Consider the following 23,318-nt stretch of genomic DNA (forward strand, 5'->3'; position numbering starts at 1 on the left):
TCAAAGGTCTGAAATGGGTTCACTGGGCCAAAATCAAGGTGTCAGTGGGGCCATGCTGCCTGCAGGGGCTCTGAGGGATAATTTGTTTTGTTGCTTTTTCTGGGTTCTAGCAGACTGGTGAATTCCTTAGCTAATGCCCCTTCCACCAATCATATCACTCCAGGCTCTGTTTCTGTCGACACATTCATTCTCCGCCTCCCTCTTCCATCTTTTCGGAGCTCCTGTGATTACACTGGGCAACCCAGGATAATCTCATCTCAAAATCCTTACTTTAAGCACACCTGCAAACTCTCTTTGGCCCTGTAAATTAACATATTTGCAAACTCCTGGGATGAGCACTCGGATATCTTGGGGAGGTGGAGGATATGTTACTCTGCCTTCCACATTTTTTAAACTTAGAGCATTGTTTTAATGATTATTTTTTTAAAACCTAATGCTCTCAAATTTTGCTCTGTGTCTGTCTCAGGATTATAAAACGCACTTGCTCAATTTAGAAAGCGTCTCCTCTTTAAGAGGGATTCATATAGCTAAAAATGCACGAGTAACTTGTTAAAGAAGTCACCTCACACCTCCCCGGCTGGCATGCAAGAACTTTTTTTAAGAACTTAGAACCTGGCCGGGCGCGGTGGCTCAAGCCTGTAATCCCAGCACTTTGGGAGGCCGAGACGGGCGGATCACAAGGTCAGGAGATCGAGACCATCCTGGCTAACACGGTGAAACCCCGTCTCTACTAAACAAAATACAAAAAACTAGCCGGGCGAGGTGGTGGGCGCCTGTAGTCCCAGCTACTCGGGAGGCTGAGGCAGGAGAATGGCGTGAACCCGGGAGGCGGAGCTTGCAGTGAGCTGAGATCCCGCCACTCTACTCCAGCTTGGGCGACAGAGCCAGACTCGGTCTCAGAACTTAGAACCTGGCATTTACATTTTAATATATTAACTTCCATGCAAATTCAAAGTCACATTTTTAGGGGGTGGATTCTTTAGATAATTTCATCCCAGAAAAAAAAATAGCAATGTATTATTTCCTTATAAATTTCCAAGAAACTGTCATTTTAAAACTTCCATTGTTTTCTCCTAGAGAAAAACAATTCTCAAAGTCAAGAAGCTCTGCCTCAGATATCATATTTTCCTCTTTTGTTGCAATGGAGTTGGAAAACAGACCCTTGCTTATGCATAAAAATCTTTCATATACGTAATTATTTCTAGAATCACAGAATTTAGGGCCGAAAGCAGCTGTATGGATCACAGTGTTAATCTCCTTCATTTCCCAGATGAGCAAACTGAGGCCCAGAAAAAGGGCTTTCTCACAATCAAGCTACTATGTAAACATTGTCTGCTTTTAGGTGCCTCTGCTCAAGGAGAAAAACTCCCAATGCTTTTCATATTTCTCCTACCACTCTCGTCTTCCTACCTTCCATCGTTTTATCTAGGTTTCCTTGACCTCCCCGCAAAGATCAAGTCTTCCACATGGACCAACAACATCATCTGGGGCCTGGCCATCAGAACACCACCCTCCACACAGCTGTGGAAATTCTTCCAGTCCAAAGTGCATTCCTTGGCAAGTCAGCCAGGAGGGACGCTCCAAGGTAAAATCTGTCTCCTTCTCTTTCAGCAGACACAGTCTCAGGGTGAGGTACAAACGTGTTTATTTCTTTTTGTTCATACACCCATTTGTGAAACTGCAAAAACCTAAACTTGGACCCCACTGAAGTGAGCAAGATACTGCACAGGATCTATGACACCAGAGGCCAGGAAGGACACAAGAGAGTCAGGTCCATGGAGTCCCGAGGCGTCGGCATGTACATACTGTAAGTCTGCTGCAAAGACACATGGCCGATGCCTTCATTTGTGTGAAATCCCCCTAGCATCCACAGTGGGGCTGTGGCACATGTTTCCCTACCCTGCCCATCAAAGGCAGGCTCACATCCTCTCTTCACCACACGTCATATGACCCCAATGCATTTATTTGCATGCTCACCTCATTTATTTATTTGTTTATGTTCACTGTCTCCTCCCTCCTTCCACTCTTCCCCACTCTCACCACAAGAGTTCTCTGCAATTCGCTCATGTTTTCATCGTAGCTCATACCAGCTTTGCCTTCTTCATGATGGTAAAGTAGTAGCTACCAGCAGCAGAAACTAGGGCTTTATGATTCCTCAAAGAGAGCCGTTTCTCACAGAAGTCCTGAGTTTCTTTTTTTCTTTTTTTTTGTTTGTCACCCAGGCTAAAGTGCAGTGGTACCATCTTGGCTCACTGCAACCTCCGCCCCCCTGGTTCAAGCGATTCTCCTGCCTCAGCCTCCTGAGTAGCTGGGATTATAGGTGCCCGCCACCACGCCTGGCTAATTTTTGTAATTTTAGTAGAGATGGGGTTTCACCATGTTGGTCAGGCTGGTCTTGAACTCCTGACCTCGTGATCCCCTCCACCCCCGCTTGGCCTCCCGAAGTGCTGGGATTACAGGCATGAGCCACCGCACCTGGCCCCTGATTTTCATGCTACCCAAGCAACTCTGAGCCAATCCCTGTAGCCAGAGGAAAGCTATGGGCTGTGTCTTAGTCCATTTGGGGTGCTATAGCAAAATACCATAGACTGGGTAGCTTCTAAACCACAGAAATCCCTTGCTGTCAGTTCTGGAGCCTGAAGAGTCCAAGATCAATGGTCCAGGAAATGTGGTGTCCGGTGAGGGCCCATTTACATGGCAGGAAGGCCAATGGGGTCTCTCTCAGGCCTCTTTAACAAGTGATCTAATCCCATTCATGAGGGCTCTACCCTTGTGATTTCATCACCTCCCAAAGCTCTCACCTGTTAATCCTATCACCTTATGGGGTAGGATTTCAACATGAATTTTGGGAGGACACAAACAGTTAGACCATAGCAGCCGGTTTGACTAATCCAAATGATATGGGATTTTCCTAGATGTGCTTATTCCAAGCAGGGCTTACCCTGGAACTCCAAACAGAATGCTAGGCAGCCACAAAAAGCAGGCAGACCCTTCCTCCAAAGGAGAGGAAGCAGAAAGGAAGTGGATACCAAATGTGCCACCAGTGAATGTCCATAGCTACCAGCCAACCCCAATCTGTTTCCAAACCACCACTGACTCCTGAGTCCCAAACGGGCTGCACACATTTCTGGCCAGATTATTATTAGTCTATGTACACGCAGATTGTACTTTAAATAACATAACTTATTTAGAAATGAAGAACTGATTTTATGAGAGACTTCTGTGATCGCCTGAAAATATGGTTGCAAAATTCTACTTTGAATGGCTCGATCCATCTGTAGCGAGAGTTGTACATCATCTCCAAAGAACTTTCCCCAAATCTCCAAAGAACTTTCCCCAAACCTTAAACCACTGCTTCGTTAGGGCAAATGAGAAGCGTGATCCTATGGCTAAATGGCTTTCTGCAGCATCCAAAATGCCTCTTTGACTCTGAGTCATTAAAAAGTTGGTCTTGATTTAGAGAATTGCTTTTCAGGGAGGAAGAAACTTTTGGCTGCATTCCTTCATGAAAGAGATGGATCAAGATGTATCTGGACGATGTGTTCAGAAAAAAAAAAAATTAGACTGGCTTGTGTGTTTGGGGGAAAAAATGAAACCCTGAGTTTTAGAAAGTTTAATTGAGGGCTATAAGTTTTCCAGATTCACACGGTTTTTAAATTTTTTGTAAATAATTTGTAGATTTACTTGTCTACTAGATTTTGGTAGAGTTTTTACAGAAATAAAAGATCACTATTGTTTTCTGACAACAAAAGTGTATAAATGTATTGAATGAGGATATGTATAATTCAATATAAATGTATTGAATCAGGATATAAATATTTAATAGGCTTTATGTGTTTAATGCTATACTAGTCCTAAAGGAAGTAAGGATATAGGCCAACTGAGTAGAACAGAAACAAGGGTTTTAGGAAGATGGACCTCAGAAGATGGACTTCTCATTTTTTTGTTACCCCCTACCCCTTTACTTTCTCTCCCTATGCTATGAGTTGAATTTTGTTCCCCAAAAATCGAAAATTAGCCAGGCATGGTGGCACATGCCTGTAATCCCAACTTTAAAAGATTTTGATCATTTTTTAAAATAATTGGAACAGTAAGGCTGAAAGAACTCACTTACCCTGTGCTACTGCAGGTGAGGAAACCAAAATCCAGAATGGTGAAAAGACTTGCCTCAGCTCCCTAATGCTCAGCTCAAAACTCTCATCATCCTAACACAGCCTTCTTCTGGGAGGTGTCTTCTCGGGAAACTACCATCTCAAGTAAGCTATTCAGTACTCCTGGGTCAACCTCACTCAAAGGTTTGAGGTATTGTTTTTCCAACATACTGGGCTTGTATTTTACAAGTGCATTCACAGAAACACAAGGGATTCATCAGGGAAAGAAGTTCGAACTCTGAGCCTCAATTTAATTTTATACACGCCACATGAAGATTTTCTAATATTAAATGTTTCTCCCACAGTTATATTTTCCTCCTTTACAAGCCCTGATCCCTGTATTTTGACAAATGGATATAACTGCCATACTAGTCCTAAAGGAAAACTAGGGGAAATTTCAAGGGCCAACGTGAGAACTTTCTCACGCTAGCAGTTTGCCCTGGGATTCCCAGCACTGAGACACAAAAGCAGTCCTGAAGCAGGTGGCTAGAGCTCGGCTTCTGGCAGATGGTCGGATCAGCGAGGACGGGGAGGAAGGGGACTCTAAGGCAAGATCTCTGGACACGTGAGGCTCATTGTGTGCTGGGCAAGAAGCCGAAGAGGCAAGATGTGTATCCTGTTGGGGAGTACAAGAAGGTCAGGGCTGTGACCTTGTGTGCACAGCAGACCTAGGTGAGGAGGGCGGGGGGCGCTGAGGAGGAATGGTGAGCAGGATCCATCATGACCACCAAGGCATAAAGTAGGGGTGAGGGTGGAGGGCAGTCTCCAGGAATGGAGCAGAGAATTAGGTAGAAGTTCAGAAGGTCAAGAGTCTTTGAAGCAGGAAGTTTATACCAAAAGTTTATGGAGGAAGTAAGGATACAGACCACTGAGTAGAGCAGAAACAGGGGTTTTAGGAAGATGAACCTCAGAAGATGGACTTCTCACCTTTTGTTACCCCCACTCCTTTCCTTTCTCTCCCTATGCTATGAGTTGAATTGTGTCCCCCCTCCAAAAAAATATATGTTGAAGTCTTAACTCCCAGCACCTCAAAAAAGTGACCTTATTTGGAAATGAGGTTGTTGCAGATGCAATAATTAGTTAAGACGTGGTCATACTGGAGTAGGATGGGCCTTTAATCTAATACAACTGGTGTCCTTATAAGAAAAGTGACATTTGGGCCAGGCACCGTGGCTCACGCCTGTAATCCCAGTACTTTGGGAGGCCAAGGTGATCGCTTGAGGTCAGGAGTTCAAGACCAGCCTGGCCAACATGCCAAAAACCCCATCTTTACTAAAAATATAAAAATTAGCCGGGCATGGCAACACATGCCTGTAATCCCAGCTACTTGGGAGGCTGAGATGGGAGAATCACTTAAACCCAGGAGGTGGAGGTTGCAGTGAGCCGAGATCATGCCACTGCATTGTACCCTGGGCAGCAAAGTGAGACTCCATGTCAAAAAATAATAATAATAATAAAATTAAAAAGAGTGACATTTGTACACAGACACCTACAGGGAGGAGAATGCTACAGACACAGACACAGAGGAAAGACAGCCACAAGAAGATGCAGGCAAAAACTGGAGTTTGCTGACACAAGCCAAGGACTGCCTGGGGCTACTAGAAGCTGGAAGTGGTAAGGAAGGGTCCTAGAGACTTCAGAAGGAGCCCGGCCTTGCTAATGCCCTGAATTTAGACTTCTGCCCTTCAGAACTGTGAGACAATACATTTTTGTTGTTTTACAGCACCCAGATTGTGGTAATATGCACTCTTTTTATAATTTTCAACCTTAACCAATTAAAGAAAAGAGAAATAAAACAAAGATATTTCCAACTAGTTTTTAAGTTAGTCAAGGTCTACCCAGATATTGGCTGTCCCCAGGGCAGGCTCTGACTTTGCCTCCCATCAACTTTGGTGCAGGATCATCTTTGGGGTGAAGAGAGGAGGGAGATCTCAAGATCAATTTTTCTGAAGAAATCTTCTTCACCAAAATATTTTCTTGTCCATGCTCTTAATCCTTTGGATTAAGGAGGCAACCTCTGCCTCCTGGGTTCAAGTGACTCTCCCACCTCAGCCTCCCAAGTAGCTGGGATTACAGGCATGCACCACCATGCTCAGCTAATTCTTGTATTTTTAGTAGAGATTGGGTTTCTATTCTTCAAGCAGTTGAGAGAGTCTCAGTGTTTCAGAGCAAGTTTCTCAGAAATTCCTGATGACTATCTGCATGTGGAGATTTGGCACCTCCATTTGAAAGTTCATATTTGTTGTATCTTGGTGCTTAAACAAGACTTTGTTTTAACAACTGCTGAAAAATTAAAAAGCAACAGAGGCTTGCAAATATGATCAAGGAATGAGAATCTCTTTTTAAAGATTAAGAGCTATTTAAAAGAATCAAATACAATTTCTAGAAATAAAATGTGTAAGAGCTGGGGTTTAAAATGGGATGGATGTGTGATGAGGTAAGGTTTGACTGCCACAGAAAGAGGTCTAACAATCATTCAACAGGTTAAAGAAGATGATGGTTTAATTCTCTCTTTTTTTTATTTTTTGAGACGGAGTTTTGCTCTTGTTGCCCAGGCTGGAGTGCAGTGGCGCGATCTCCAGCTCACCGCGATCTCCGGCTCACCACAACCTCCGCCTCCTGGGTTCAAGCAATTCTCCTGCCTCAGCCTCCCCAGCAGCTGGGATTACAGGCATGTGCCACCACACCCAGCTAATTTTCTATTTTTAGTAGAGACAGAGTTTCTCCATGTTGGTCAGGCTGGTCTTGAACTCCCAACCTCAGGTGATCTGCCCACCTCGGCCTTCCAAAGTGCTGGGATTACAGGCGTGAGCCACCGCGCCCGGCGGTTTAATTCTCTCTCATGTAAAGTCTGAGGTGAACATCGCAGCAGGCAGACTGCTCTGCTCTGGGTGGTCACTGAGGGATGCAAGTTCCTTCCTTCTTGTTTCTCAACTATCCCCTAGGACATTAATCTCAGCTGGTCACAGGCACAGGTGATAAGATAGTTTTTATTTTTCAATCCTTTGAGCAATTCCTTTTTAAAAACGCAATAAAATGAATTACCAGAAAAATGACAACATTTGGGTATCGTGACAACGTTGAATTACTGCCATGTTTCTGAGTGCTTTTCTTTCCATTTTCCAACGTATCCCATTGCAAACCAGTGGCAGTTTAAGGACTCGCTGTGTTCTGTAGACAACTTTAGGATAGCATTATTCTAGCTCGCAAGAAGGAGAAAGGCTATAGAGGAGATGCACCTGCTCTGTTGACATGGCCCACATTACTTCCAGTCACATTCTATTGAAGTGTTAGTTACCGGGCCACATCCAACTGCAAAGGTGTCTGAGAAATGTCACCTAGCTGAGTATTCAGGTGTCCAACTATAATATCATTAATACAAAAGAAGGAGATAATGGACTGCTGTGTTCAGCAGGTTGTCTCCATCACAAATAGATCTCAAAGCATATTGGACAGAGTGCATCAGAATAGTAATAACTTAAAGGCTGGAAACAAGAAAATTATTCAGAAGTTCCTCCAGAGACAAAGAAACAGAAATACAAAAGAGATGAGTCCTGAGGAGGTCAATAGATTGTATCTTAGTCTATTCCAGCTGTTATAACAAACATGTCATAGACTAGGTGGCTTATCAACAATAGAAATTTATTTCTTATAGTTCTGGAGGCTGGAAAGTCAAAGATCAAGGTACTGGTATGTTTGGCTCTTGGGGAGGGCCCACTTCTTGATGTATAGATGACTGTCTTTTTGCCACATTTTCACGTGATGGAAGAGGCAAGGGAGTTATCTGGGGTCTTTTTTTTTTTTTTTTTTTTTTTTTTTTTTTTTCTTTTTTTGAAATGAAGTCTCACTCCGTCACCCAGGCTGAAGTGCAGTGGCCCGATCTCGGCTCATTGCAACCTCCACCTCCCAGGCTCAAGTGATTTTCCTGCCTCAGCCTCCCAAGTTGCTTGGACTACAGGCAAGTGCCACCATGCCCGGCTAATTTTTTGTATTTTTAGTGAGACGGGGTTTCACCACATTTGCCAGGCTGATCTCTAACTCCTGACCTCAGGTGATTCGCCCACCTCAGCCTCCCAAAGTGCCGGGATCACAGGTGAACCACCATGCCTGGCCTGTAGGGGTCTCTTCTATTAGCGCACTAATCTCATTCATGAGGTTACTGTCCTTATGACCTAATCGGCCCCCAAAAGTCTCTTCTCCTAATACCCTCACACTGGCGATTAAGTTTCAACATATTAATTTTGACTAAACATTCAGTCTCTAACAGTCAGAAGGGGTAGAAACATTTAAAGCAGTACAGGTCAAGAATTTCGCTGAATTGTTGAGAGATACCAATACTCAGACTAACAAAGCACAATGAATCAATCCCAAGCCAGGCATTGTTATAGCAGCTTTATGTATTAACACATTTAATCCTCATAGCAACTCTATATGGAGGTGCTATTATTATTAGCATTTTACAGATGAGGAAGTTCAAAGCACAGAGAGGGTAAGTGACGTTCCCAATGTCACATAACTAGCGAGGAGCAGAGATGGTTTTTCAGTCTCCTAGTACAATGCTGTATAACCTCTCAAAAAAATCTTCACTGTTTTAATATAATAACAAAGGTATTGCTTTAAAAAATAAATATCTTGACCGGGCACAGTGGTTCATGCCTGTAATCCCAGCACTTTGGGAGGTTGAGGTGGGCTGATCACTTGAGGTCAAGAGTTCAAAACCAGCCTGGCCAACATGGCAAAACCCTGTCTCTACTAAAAATCCAAAGTTAGCCTTGTGTGGTGGCAGGCGCCTGTAGTCCCAGTTACTCATGAGGCTGAAGCAGGAGAATCACTTGAACCCGGGAGGCGGAGGTTGCAGTGAGCCAAGATCGTGCCACTGCACTCCAGCCTGTTTGACAGAGCGAGACTCCATCTCAAAAAAATAAAAATAAAAATAATAAATACGTGGAATGTTTTTATTTATGTCTAATTATTTACCTTAAAACTTTCCCTTGGTCAATAAATCAAAGTGTGACTCAACTCTAAACCTTTCTGGGAAATATGGCTGACTTGGTGCACATTTCTATAAATCACTCCTAGGAACCCACCAAAAATAACAAAAAATAAACCAAAGAGTATAGAAGAAAAATTGTATTAGCAATGAAACTGGGACATGACAACAGTTCCACAGCACAGACTCTGAAGACTGTAGCAGACCTTACCAGTCTTCCTCCAATCATCAGAGACACCGGAGGATTAGGAGTCACACGTGCATTGCACTTAATCTCAGCCAGAAGCCAAAGAAGCGATTCACACATGAATGTTGTTCTTGTTGATCATCATGCAGATGTCATCTTCTGTCACCCAAGAGGTGTTTCAAGAGACCTGTCTTACTCTGCATCCCAGAGAGATGGAAACACAGTACACTTTCTTTGTTCCATCTTCTCTCTGCTTCTCAGCATAATACCTCTCTGTACTCAGCCCCAGACAACAGGGAAAGTAAAGGACTCCTAGCTCCAACTCCCTTACCCAGAAGCTTTGCGATCTTAGGCAAATCACTTTGCATCACCGGACATGAGCTTCCTCATCTGTGAGTGAGAGGTTTGGTTTGCACCAGCAGCTTTCGGACCTTTCCAAGAGTTCAAATCTTCTTCTCTTTGCAAAACTTGAGACAGAAATCACATATGTAGAACCAGAAAGAAAATCAAGGCACTGTGGCTGAATCAGAGGAGGGGTGGAAGCCCCACCCATCAGACCTTCCAGTTGCATCCCATACATTGGGTATTAAAACCCTTCAGATCCTCAGAGCAGCTTGAAAACCACTAGTTTCTGTGCACTCTGACATCCTTTTCAGCTATGACAGCTAATGATTCCTTCTCAAGCCAAATGACTACATATTAGTCTCTGCTCTATTCTTTGAAAAAGAAACATTAAGGGTAGGGGGAGGAAGAGGAGGAGGAAGGGGAGGAGAGGAAGAAGGAAGAGGAAGAAGAGGAAGAGGAAGGGGAGGAGAAGGAGGAAAGAGAGGAGGAAGAGAAGAAGAAAAGAAGAGGAGGACGAGAGGGAGAGGAAGAAAAAGAAAAAGAAAAACTAGGTATTTTTTAAAAGCTACAAGTTATTTTCAGGCTTGAACCCAAACAAAATCTGACAACTGTCTTTGCTTTGAGATTAATTAACATGAGGTAACTAAACAGGACATTTATTAACAAGAATTATGTAGCCGTATCCCTTTTATGCACCATCCTATTAACATGTCTTGCAAAGAAAGAGTCATTTGTGGGTCACAGATCTCACCTGGGGAACAGGCAAAGGGGAAACCGAGAACCCCATCCTTCCAGGCCCAGCAGATTGGTGATGACAGCTCTGGCTTAAACCAAACAAACATGTCAGCATCTAGTTTCTTCCACCTGAAAATTTATATCATCACTCTATGTAGGCAAATCTGAAAAGTACCAGCAAACTGGAAACATGGAACAAGAACAAAAAGCCTCTTTCATCTTGAGGGCAACAAAATAAAATGGGCTTCTTTTTTCAGACCATAAGAAAAGAATTACTCACTTTAAGCTCTCAAGCTGACATTTTCATGAGAAAACAAATTTGGACAATTTCATTTACGGCTTGCAAATACTGAATGACCTGGAGAGCTAAACAGTTATTTCCACAGACATCTGACCTCCTCTTCCCGCCCTGTAGATGTTAATTCAGCCTTGACTTTTCTCTTCCGTATATATCCCTAGGGGTGCCTTTGGCCTTGTTCTATTTATTTGGGGTGATTTGGAGAGTGAGTATTGTGTCTATCTGCCATATGTTTCTTCTCAAAGTCAGTAGCAAAGTAATTCTTACACTTAAACTGTACTGAGGGCTATTAAGATGACAATGCATTGATGTTGCAGAAAATAGCCCATTAGTTCAATCTCGAAGAAGCTATCCCTTCTCAGGGCACACCATGACGGGCCACTGATCAGCCTCCTCCCGCCAACGTGGGTGCTCCTCACCACCCGCTTGCCCACGTGCGCTGGCACCGTCCAACCCAACCCTCAGATCTTCAAACCAATCTTACCGTATTCCATCCAATCCAAGATCTCACCGATTCTAAACGTACCGTTACTTTATGTAACTTTAAGAAATAAAAATCTCTGCCAATGAAATTTTGACACCAAATTTTCTTAATGATTAATGCTCAGAATTGTTATCTTATGCTTCTCAAAAGAGTTCGTGTAGCCTTCCTTAGACATAGGACTGAATCATTTATTGCTCTTGTGCCTACATAAAAATGAAAATACATGCTGAACTCATTGATTACGGTATTTCTAAAATCTCCTCACGTTGAGAGACTGGCACTGCTGAATGGCTTTCAGCTCTGAGGCATCGGTGTCTGTCTTATTTCACATCCTCAGAGCTTTCTTTCTCTGAACCTCCAAGAGTGTTGATGATTCGGTATCTTCAGTTTCCATCTCCTCTATCGCCTTCTAGATTTTTCTTTTCTTTTCTTTTCTTTGAAGACTGAGTTTCGCTCTTGTTGCCCAGACTGAAGTGCAATGGCCTGATCTCGGTTCATCGAAACCTCCACCTCCTAGGTTCAAGCAATTCTTCTGCCTCAGCCTCCCAAGTAGCTGGGATTACAGGCATGCGCCACCAAGCCCAGCTAATTTTTGTATTTTTAGTAGAGACGGGATTTCTCCATGTTGAGGTTGTTCTTGAACTCCTGACCTCAGGTGATCCGCCCACCTTGGCCTCCCAAAGTGCTGGGATTACAGGTGTGAGCCACTGTGCCTGGCCTGCCTTCTAGATTTTTTTTTCCCAAGTCCTGGACAGGCATTCTCAAATTGTTGATGTTGGCACTTTCTTGGCCTAACCAGAAGATACCAGTGGGAGTTTTTCAGATGGCAATCGAGACTGATAAGCCTCCCTCAGATGGCTCTTCAGTTGTCTAGCCATGCCATCACCAACAACAGTAGAGATCTCATGAGTCCAAGCAATGACAATATGTCACGGCTGCCACCTGACCAAAAGTGATCATGAGATGGATATTGATTCTAAGGCTATTCCAAAGTCAGAAAGGTGAAGATCTGAAGAAACATGTGCCATAACATTGAGGAACTACGGTGTGTATACTGTTTTCTCTGCAGCGTTCTTCCCCGCACTTCACGCAGTCGATAGACTACTGCCGTTCAGTTCCCAGCTCAAAGGGTGCTCTCTCTAGGAGGCCTCAGTCTATGTAGCCTCCCTTCAGAGCCTGTATCTCAGTCTGTAATTACACATTTACAAGGGTGGTTACAACACCAAGGGAGAAATAAACACCATATTAAAAGAATGAGGATGTGAATTCCTGACTGAATTTGCATGCAAATGTACAGCCATATTTGTAGTAAAGTTTTATCCAAGTATAAGGAATGGACATTATCATCACTCATTCACTCATTTATTTATTCAACAACTGTTTATTGAGCACTCTTATGTAGTGTGCATTTGTGTGGAAGAAGTAGATAATAAACAAATAAGTGTGTAATATTTAGCCCAAGCAACATAGCAAGACCCCGTCTCTAACAAAATTTTAAAAATTCGCCAAGCATGATAGTGTGTGCCTGTGGTCCCAGCAAGGGGATTGCTTGAGCCGGATAGTTCAAGGCTGCAGTGAGCTGAGATCATGCCACTGCACTCCAGCCTTGGTGACAGAGGGACACTTCATCTCTAAAATATATATTTTTTAAATTTATTTTAATTTATATATATACACAATATCACATCATATATATAGTGTGCGTGTGTATATATATACACAATATGATGTGTGTGTGTATATATATATATGTGTGTATAATACAGAGTAATGGCTTATATCTAAGAAGATAAAGCAGGAAGAGAGAATGGGGTTATAAAGGAGCTGTTGTAGATATGACTTCCAGGAAGACCTCTCGGAGGAGGTGACATTTGAACTGACCCCTAAATAAAGAGAAGAGAATTTCATGGCAGTATCTGCTAGAAAAGCATTCCAGGCAGGGTGTGAAGACAAAAGCCTGGATATGGAAGCATTTGGCATGTTTGAAGGACAGCAAGAAGGATATGTAATGGGAAGTAGTGACAATGGGTGAGAGCTCTTCCTCCTGCATCCTGAGCAAGGAAGAGGGGAGCCACAGATACCCTGAACGCTACCTGAGAAGTACTTGGGACTGGATAAGCGGGTTGGTTGTGCTGATATGCACTCAACAGCCCTTTGACTCAACCATGCTGATTTCCTCAGTGATTTTAGGGACCACATCCCAAATAGTAAGATGAGTGAGCCTCTCTCCCCTTTCCATACCTGGCCGTTACCCACTTGAATCCCCACCTACCCAGAGTTCCTGTGGCTAAGGACATCTGTGTCTTGAGGTCCTCTTCACTGCCAGGTGCGGTGTCTCACGCCTGTAACCCCAGCCCTTTGGGAAGCCAAGGTGAGCAGATCACGAGGTCAGGAGACCGAGACCATCCTGGCTAACACAGTGAAACTCCATCTCTACTAAAAAATACCAAAAAAATGGCCGGGCGTGGCGGCGGGCGCCTGTAGTCCCAGCTACTCAGGAGGCTGAGGCAGGAGAATAGTGTGAACCCCGGAGGCGCAGCTTGCAGTGAGCCGAGATCGCACCACTGCTCTCCAGCCTGGGTGACAGAATGAGACTCTGTCTCAAAAAAAAAAAAAAAAAAAAAAAAAAAAAATTCCTCTTCACAATAAACATTCAACAAAAGGAGCATGTAGGGCACAATTTTTCTTTATCCCCCTTTCCCTTTCAGTCATTCCCTGCGGGACTCGTTAGCCTCCTGGCCCCGGATGAAATCTCAAGGCGACTCTGCAGACACTCATTCTTACATCTGGGTGGGAAAAGTAGGTAGCACTGACACAACGTCAAAGAGAGGAATAGGAGAATTGTTCCAGTCATCTCTAAAATCAATCTGTCATAGAGGCCTCACAGTAAGCCAATGAAAATGCCATCATATCCAGAAGAAGAATGTAGGTCCAGCCCAGACGACATCAAAGGTCTGCTCTGACTTTCAGACATGGTTGCCTGACCTAATATTTCCAATGAAAAGCCGAAAGCAGGGTTGGGCCTGCAGGACAGACCCAAGTGTAAGGTGATCAAGGAAAGCCACAAGGACTCTGCCTTCGGCGCAGACAACCATGCTTGCATCCTGGCTTATGTGTTCTTTCAGTTTTCAAATCATTCTAAACAAACCCAAATTTATATTTCTAAATTTAGCAGCCCCCAGTTTGATTCCGATCCTGTCTGGAGACTGCGTGGCCTCCTGCCAATGATTAAATTAGTCTGTGGGATATCTATTGCTGTGAACTAACCAATGGTCATGTGATATTTTTAGCAACCGTAATATAATGCTGGTAGAATTGTGCATTTTTATGACTTTGTAAAGTAATCTCTAAAATAGTTTAGAAATGGTGTCCCTTATTAACCCCACAAAGGCTACAGACATCTGCAATAATACAGAGAGACTCTTGATTCCTGAGACTGGCAAGATCAGAGGGCATCTGTGTGTCAAGTCCCTCCAACAGACACCACGCTCAGGCCGTGTGGGGCAGGGTCTCTTCTTTCTCTGATAAGCTATTTCTTTTGTCATGCTAGAAAAAGAGGTAAGAAAGAAGTAGGGAAGGTCGAGTGCGGTGGCTCATGCTTGTAAGCCCAGCACTTTGTGAGGCTGAGGCAGGCAGATCACTTGAGGTCAGGAGTTCAAGACCAGCCTGGCCAACATGGTGAAACCCCGTCTCTACTAAAAATAAAAAATTAGCTGTGCGCGGTGGTGCGTGCCTGTAATCCCAGCTACTCAGGAGGCTGAGGCAGAAGAATCGCTTGAACCCGGGAGGCAAAGACTGCAGTGAGCAGAGATCATGCCACTGCACTCCAGCCTGGGCAACAAGAGCGAAACTCCGTCTGAAAAAAAGAAAAAGAAAAGAAAAGAAAGAAATAGGGAAAGCAGGTGAGAGCTCTTCTTAAACTAGCCATGTCTGCAATCCCGACCGGCCCACTTACTGCACTAAATGCATTGCTCAGGACCCCCACACGCCCTAGCCCTGCTGCACTAATTCCCACTCCCAGAGCGCATCAACATGTTCCCATGGCTGTGGTTTCACTCCCACAATCGCTTCTGCCCAGAAGCTTTCTGCAGCGTCTCTGCCTACAGAGCCACCCTTTAAGGCCCGGGTCAAATCATGCATTTTCCGAGAAGTCTTCTCACACCATCCCAGGCAGAATTCACCTATTGCTGGTCTTTATATAATGCCTATAATGATAGAGAAGAAATGTTCTCTCCTTTTTTTTTTTGAGACGGAGTTTCACTCTTGTTGCCCAGGCTAGAGTGCAATGGCACAATCTTGGCTCACCGCAACCTCCGCTTCCTGGATTCAAGTGATTCTCCTGCCTCAGCCTCCCAAGTAGCTGGGATTACAGGCATGCGCCACCACGCCCGGCTAATTTTGTATTTTTAGTAGAGACAGGGTTTCTCCATATTGGTCAGGCTGGTCTTGAACTCCCAACCTCAGGTGATCTGCCCGCCTCGGCCTCCCAAAGTGCTGGGATTACAGGCATAAGCCACCATGCCCGGCCGAAATCTCATCTTTTAAAGTGCTGTATGCCAGTCATTTGAAGCAAGGAAAATCTGACAAATTGTCACAGCCAAGAGGAACCTAAGGGGACAAGGCAATTCAATCTAATATGGTATCCTGGATGGGAACCGGAAACAGAAAAGGGACAATAGATAAAAGCTGAAGAAATCTGAGTAGAGGATGGACCTTGCCTAATAGTAATGTATCAATAGCAGTTCATTCATTGTAACACATGTACCACACCAGTGTAAGATGTTCATAATGGGGGAACTGGATGTGGGGGATATGGGGACTCCCTGCACTATCGTCGCAATTTTTCTGTAAATCTAAAGCTGCTCTAAAAGAAAATGCTTACTAAAAATAAAAAAAATTTTTAAAAATGGGAGGCCAAGGTGGGCAGATCACACAGTCAAGAGATCAAGATCATCCTGGCCAGCATGGTGAAACCCCATCTCTACTAAAAAAAAAAAAATTAGCTGGGCGTGGTGGGGCGCTCCGGTAATCCCAGCTACTCAGGAGGCTGAGGCAGGAGAATCGCTTGAACGCAGGAGGCAGAGGTTGCAGTGAGCCGAGATCGCGCCACTGCACTCCAGCCTGGCAACAGAGCGAGACTCCGTCTGAAACAGGAAAAAAAAAAAAAACAACACACCTCTGCCAGCCAGCCTACTGTGTCACTGTTACAGAAGAACAGAAAGGACCACCACAGTTAAACTTGCTAAAAATTAGAAAATCAACAGACAGTCATTGCCAACCTCATCTGCCCCAGGAGAGTATAGAGAAAAGCCCAGAGCATTGGGAACAGGTCCCCGGGGGCAAACCCTTCTTGTTCATCCTGGCTCCAAGTGCATTAGGGGCCCAGACCTCTTCGAATATGTGAAAATGAAGATACCATACAAAGGCAGACACTGAAGGATGTGTGACACTAGAGTCATGTGCAAGGCCTTTCTGAACAGAGAATAAAATGACATTGATACCAAAAAAAAAAAAAAATACTATACAAACCTTTAAGGAAAGTAATATTCTAATATCTATTACATTTAAAAATACTTATGCCCTTGACAAAGCAGTTTCATTTGGGGACTCAGCTTTTAAAAACTGGTAGTATAGGGCTAACTGCGGTGGCTCCCGCCTGTAATCCCAGCACTTTGGGAGGCTGAGGCAGGAGGATCCCTTGAGGCCAAGAGTTAAAGACCAGCTGGGGAAACATGACAAAATTCCATCTCTACAAAAAATACAAAAATTAGCAAGGCATGGTGATACACGCCTGTAATCCCAGCTACTTAGGAGGCTGAGGTGGGAGGTCACTTGAGCCCAAGGAGGTCAAGACTACAGCAAGCCATGATTATACTACTGCTCTCCAGCCTGGGCAACAGAACAAGACCCTATCTCAAAGAAAAATAACAACAACAACAACTAATAGTAGCAAGCCAGGCATGTGGCTCATGCCTGTAATACCAGCATTTTGGGAGGCCAAGGCAGGAGGATCACTTGAGGTCAGGAATTCAAGACCAGCCCAGACAGCAAAGGGAGGCCTCATCTTTGCAAACAATTTTTTTAAATTAGCCAGATGTGGTGGTGCACACCTGTAGCCCTAGCTACTCGGGAGGCTGAGGTGGGATGATGATAGATTGAGCCCAGGAGTTTGAGGCCGCAGTGAGCTATGATCACATCACTGTACTCCAGCCTGGGCAACAGAGTGATTAAAAAAATAAAATAAAATAACATAAAATAACTAAGTAGCAGAACCTGAGAACATGCAAACAAGGATCATTGAAGGGGCTCAGATGGAAACAATAGATCATCAAAGAAAATGTCCACTAGTTGTGGTATAGGCAAGTTACAAAATCGCACTGCAGACAAGAAAAAAACAATCGACTTTTAAACTGAAAGGGATGTTTCTGATGTCTCAAGTGAGAAAATTAAATCATATAGCCATGTAAATGGAACGAGTTTTGTCAACACAAATAATTACTGATCACTGGGGTAGCGGTAAATGAGAAGTAAATGCCTAATAGGTACAGGGTTTCTTTTGGGGGTGAGGAAAATGTTCTGGAATTTGACAATGAGGCACAACATTGTGAATGTACTAAAAGCCACTGAATTGCACACATTAAAATGGGTAAAATGTTGAATTTTATGTTATGTATATTTTACCTCAATCAAAAAAAAACTAGTGACTAATTAATGTCTTAGTCCATTCAAGCTGCTATCACCAAATAGCATAAATTGGGTGGCTGATAAACAATAGAAATTTCTTACAGTTCTGGAGGCTGGGAAGTCCAACCTCAAGTTGCTGGCAGATTTATTGTCTGGTGAGGGCCTGTTTCCTGATTCACGGGTGATGGTTTCCTACTGAGTCCTCACATGACAGAAGAGGCAAGGGAGTTCTCTGGGGTCTCTTTTATAAAAGCACTAACTCCATCCATGAGGGCTCTGCTCTCATGACCTAATACCTCCCAAAGGCCACACCTCCTAATACCATCACATTGGGGTTTAGGTTTCAACATGTGAAGTTGAGGGCACACAACGATAGCAACTGGTAAATCCTATGTCTGTGTATATTTTCCAAGCGCTTCTCTTAGCATTCCTTTGCAGAGAATGAGTTTCTCGGTAAAAAAAGACACTTGGTATTGACGAGGGGTCTACAGAAGGAGAAAGAACCTCCCAGTCCTGTTTGGAACCCCAGGTTTCTATGGGAGAAAATGAATCTGCCAAAGGAAAATGGCGGGAGTCGGGGAGAGGCCTAGGTGGAGGCTGGAAGAGGTTCAGCCTCACGGCTGGGGCTGGGAGGGGTGATTAGGGAGAAACCTGTAGAACTGGCATGTTTTAGGTAAACCCTAAGAGCTCAGAGTGTTACCCCCTCCACCATCACATCCCACAGCTCCAGCAAAGCATCAGACATACTCAGTGACGCTCAGCAATGCCTGCTTAGAGTGTTTAATTTTCAAGTGGAGGCCAAGGAAGGAGATGAGCTTTATGTGGAAATCCAGATGCAGCCAAAACCAAGAGAGCCCATGAGGCTCAGAGGGCAACCTTCAGTGGGTTGACTTCTTTACAAGCTATGTCCTTTCGTACCTCGGTTTATTGAGGGCACACCTGCTCCTAGAGGATAAGGTTAGGATCTTGTTCATCTTTAGGGACTCCACAGCACTTAATACAATGCCAGGCATACAGTAGGTGTTCAATAAACATTTATTGAATTGAATTGAATAAAAAGGGAGATTTTTTTTTTTTTTTTTTTTTTTTTTTTTTTTTTTTTTTTTTTTGAGACGGAGTCTCGCTCTGTCGCCCAGGCTGGAGTGCAGTGGCGCGATCTCGGCTCACTGCAAGCTCCGCCTCCTGGGTTTACGCCATTCTCCTGCCTCAGCCTCCTGAGTAGCTGGGACTACAGGCGCCCGCCACCGCGCCCGGCTAATTTTTTGTATTTTTAGTAGAGACGGGGTTTCACCGTGGTCTCGATCTCCTGACCTTGTGATCCGCCCGCCTCGGCCTCCCAAAGTGCTGGGATTACAGGCGTGAGCCACCGCGCCCGGCCAAGGGAGATTTTCTTTTTCCGTTCTTTCTTATCGAGAGAGAAGTCCCCAGTTTCCTGATACTGACAAGGTTAACGCTCATCCTCAACATCCAAAGGACTTTCAGGCCTCTGTCCAGTCTTCTCTGTCACTCTCCTGCATCAGGGCTTTTCTCTGTGCCGCCCTGCCATGCAAGACCAGGCACACAGGCACCTAACACAGGCTTACACCCAGTACTCCAATCTGTGGAGATTCTATTCAGGCCACAAGCCAGGATGTGAGAATAAACTGTCAGTGCCCCCCATGAGCAACACAGAATCCGTTGAACATTTTCCAGGCCAGAGTCAACTCCTACCTTCTGGTTCCTTGTGCACCATTTGTAGATTTGCTCTCTGCATCCGCTCTGCTGCCCTGAGACAGAGGCTGCAATACATACACATGAGTAGATCACATATTTGGCCTCGCACCACCTGGAACAAGTTTAAAGTCAAGGTAACAGCCTCTGACATCTGCTTAGCTCTGTACAGCTTACTGAATTCTTTTATGGGCAGTATTATTTTGACTTCACAATAACCCTAAGAGGTATGCAGGGCAGGTTTTATTAGCCCCACGCCATGGATGATCCAACTGAAGATCAGAAAGTTGGAGCTACAGCAAGCAATGGGGTTCCCACTCCAAATCTAAATCCTAGGGATAGTTTTGTAAGTTAAGTCAACCTTTTTGGGAACAGAATCTACCAGGTTAAGCCAATGTGTTTGTTCATTCATTTAATCATTTGTCTGTGTTTTAATCCTTGTATTCCTCCCGTCTGGCACACTGTTTAACACATTACTAAGCCTCACTAAATGTTTTCGAATTAGTCAAGGGTACATTTCCTTCTGTAACAAAAGAGCCCATCATCAAGCTGCAATGAGAAACAGGTAAATAATCACAATTTGCTGTGATAAATTATTATTATATTTACTGACTCCATTAACACTTGTTGAGCACTTACTGTATGCCAGGAGCTAGGGAGAGATGGAGAGGCAGTTGCAGTACTGAATTTAACCGGGCCGTGACAGTTGGACTGCCTGGATCAAATCCCAGCTTTGTGATTTTAGGTTTGGAACTTGCACAAATTACTTCACGTTACAGAGCTTCAGTTCTTTCCTCTGTAAAATGGAAATAATAGAACGTATTTCACAGGCTAGTTGTGAGCATTATGATAGTTAATAGATGTAAAAGTTTTGGAGCAGTGCTAGGTAGGTGGTAGGTCCTCGGTAAATGTTAGCTATTATGACACCAGTTATTACTATGAGGAAGCAGTGATGTCAAAGGCACGGTCTACAGCTAGAGGGAAAGGCAGATTCTTTCATTGCAAATTTAAAGTAAAATCTATCATTTAAAAAATAATTACAATCCACAGACATATATATGACCAGTTGATTTTTGAGGGATGCAAGAAGAATTTGATGGGAAAGTGAGAACATTTTCACAAATGTGTTGGAACAACAGATATCCACATACAAAAACGCAAAACAAAACAAACGAAAAAAAACCTACTTTAATCCACATTATATGCAAAATTTAACTCATAATAAACCACAGACCTAAATACAAAAGCTAAAATCGGCCGGGCGCGGTGGCTCAAGCCTGTAATCCCAGCACTTTGGGAGGCCGAGACGGGCGGATCACGAGGTCAGGAGATCGAGACCATCCTGGCTAACACGGTGAAACCCCGTCTCTACTAAAAATACAAAAAAACTAGCCGGGCAAGGTGGCGAGTGCCTATAGTCCCAGCTACAAGGGAGGCTGAGGCAGGAAAATGGCGTGAACCCGGGAGGCGGAGCTTGCAGTGAGCTGAGATCCGGCCACTGCACTCCAGCCTGGGCTACAGAGCGAGACTCCGCCTCAAAAAATAAAATAAAATTAAATTAAATTAAAAAAGCTAAAATCACAAAACTTTATCCCAAAACATTCCCTCACATCCTTTTATAGTCAATCCTCTTCCCCCAGCCTGAACTCCAGACGGCTAATTATCTGCTTGCTTGCTGTCACCACAGCTTTGCTTGTTTTTTAAGAATGTCACATGCAGTAAATCACACAAGACTTAGTCTTTTGTATCTGGCTTCTTTCCTTAGCATAATGCCTTTGACATCCATCCATGTTTTCGTATGTTTCAAGGCTTGTTCATTTTTACTGCTGAGTGGGATTCCGTGGTATGGATATACCACAATTGCTTATCCATTCACATTCTGATAAACACCCATATTATTGTAGGTTTTGGCAGTTATGTGAAAAGCTGCTGTGAACACTGAGGTACAGCCCCTTGAGTGGGCATGTTTACTTTTCACTTGAGTAAAAATCTATTCATAAGGTAGGAAAATGTTTACCTTTACAAGAAACTACCAAACTGTTTTCCAAAGTGGTCATCAAATTTTGAATTCCCCCAGTCTCTAAGACAAATTGGGGGGAAAGTGAGGACATGCAGACTCCTGACCTGGCCTCTGACCTGCTGACAAGACACACGTATGGAACAGACCAAGAAAAAGAGCAATCTTTACTTCTAAAATAGGACTTTAGGAAGACAGAGGCAGAACTGTCCAAGCCCAAACCTAAGGCAGGGCCTCATGTTGGCCTAGTCTCAAAACCTCTTAAATGCGGCCGGGAGCGGTGGCTCAAGCCTGTAATCCCAGCACTTTGGGAGGCCGAGACGGGCGGATCACGAGGTCAGGAGATGGAGACCATCCTGGCTAACACGGTGAAACCCCGTCTCTACTAAAAAATACAAAAAACTAGCCAGGCGAGGTGGCGGGCGCCTGTAGTCCCAGCTACTCGGGAGGCTGAGGCAGGAGAATGGCGTAAACCCGGGAGGCAGAGCTTGCAGTGAGCCGAGATCCGGCCACTGCACTCCAGCCTGGGCGACAGAGCGAGACTCCGTCTCAAAAAAAAAAAAAAAAAAACAAAAAAACCTCTTAAATGCAAAAGAAGACTATTTTCTTACCCTCCAAGCTCACATTCTTCATTTGTGGGCTCACCCTTTGGCAGAGAGAGTTGCAAATATTTAGGAAACAAGAAATTGGGGACTGTTGTATATACATAAAGACCAAGGGCCCTCCTCTTGAATTGTTTTCATTATAGGTGAGGATTTGATTCGTACTCACCTCATTTGTTTAAACTCATCAGGAGCTGAAGTCACAGTGAAATCCAATAGTTTGCTGAAATGCTAAAGGAGGTACAAAGAGCAGTGAAGCCCCCTGTGAAAATGCCTCCTGGCAAGTCCTGCATTGACCACATCAGCCTCAGGGCCACTCAGACCCAGGCACACAGGTTGTTAAGCTCAACAGAGCAAAGAGGGTGGTGTGAGCTAGACAGGGCTCCAGGTAGCAAAGGGAGCATGGCAAACCTGAAGGTCTACTTAGTTGCTACTCATGGTTATAGACTGTTGCAGCAAATGGCTACAGGGTCAGAGTATGAACAAGGGGCAAGGGATTCCAAACTATTAATATATACTTCAGAGCCCCAAGACTCCCCTCAGTGGACATGAGGGAAGATGAGGTTCCCTGCTCTCTTTCCCTTCAACGAAAGCAGCTCTGCTTTCAAGTATTTTATGTATTCGGGTTTGCATAAAATTTTGCTTTTTCTTTTTTTGTAAAGGCATTTTCTTGAAAAAAAAAAAAAAAAAAAAAAACTTGAAAATTACTAGATCAGAGCCAGATCCAAAAATCAAACCTCTACAGGGGCAGGTTGGTAATCTAAATGAGTGAAGCAGGCTGAGGAACGTACAAAAGGGAGTGGTGGGGACTGTGGCAAACTGGCACGGGAATGCTTCCTCTCAAAGGTAGCTGGTAATCAACTCCAGCAGGTTGTTGCTCTGAGAAAATCAGAATCCAGGGCTGTCAGATCTGCTGATTTTCAGGAGAAGCCAGAAAAACAGATTTTGTTATGTAAAATCTCTCAATTATTAAATGTCATCAACCAATGCAGCTTATTTTAGAATATTCTAAAATAATGCACAAAAATGCACATCAATGACCTGGATTTGGCTTCTAGGTCACCAACTAGCTCCGGTCTGGAAAAATATTACAAATGATAATACCTTTCCATTAT

At 44.0% G+C, this 23,318-nt stretch overlaps 1 long non-coding RNA gene across 1 annotated transcript in view; it reads right to left on the minus strand.

Annotated features, from left to right (window-relative positions):
- The window catches only part of LOC126938379 (uncharacterized), a 42,895-nt gene that overhangs the window by 18,028 nt on the left and 1,549 nt on the right, over positions 1-23,318 (minus strand). The window contains exons 2-3 of the long non-coding RNA XR_007720074.1: positions 20,224-20,380; positions 19,585-19,652 (exon numbers count right to left, since the gene is read on the minus strand). This is a non-coding gene — a long non-coding RNA (uncharacterized LOC126938379). The remainder of the gene's footprint in view (positions 1-19,584; positions 19,653-20,223; positions 20,381-23,318) is intronic.

The sequence above is a fragment of the Macaca thibetana genome, chromosome 16, assembly GCF_024542745.1.
Source record: "Macaca thibetana thibetana isolate TM-01 chromosome 16, ASM2454274v1, whole genome shotgun sequence".
NCBI lineage: Eukaryota > Metazoa > Chordata > Mammalia > Primates > Cercopithecidae > Macaca > Macaca thibetana.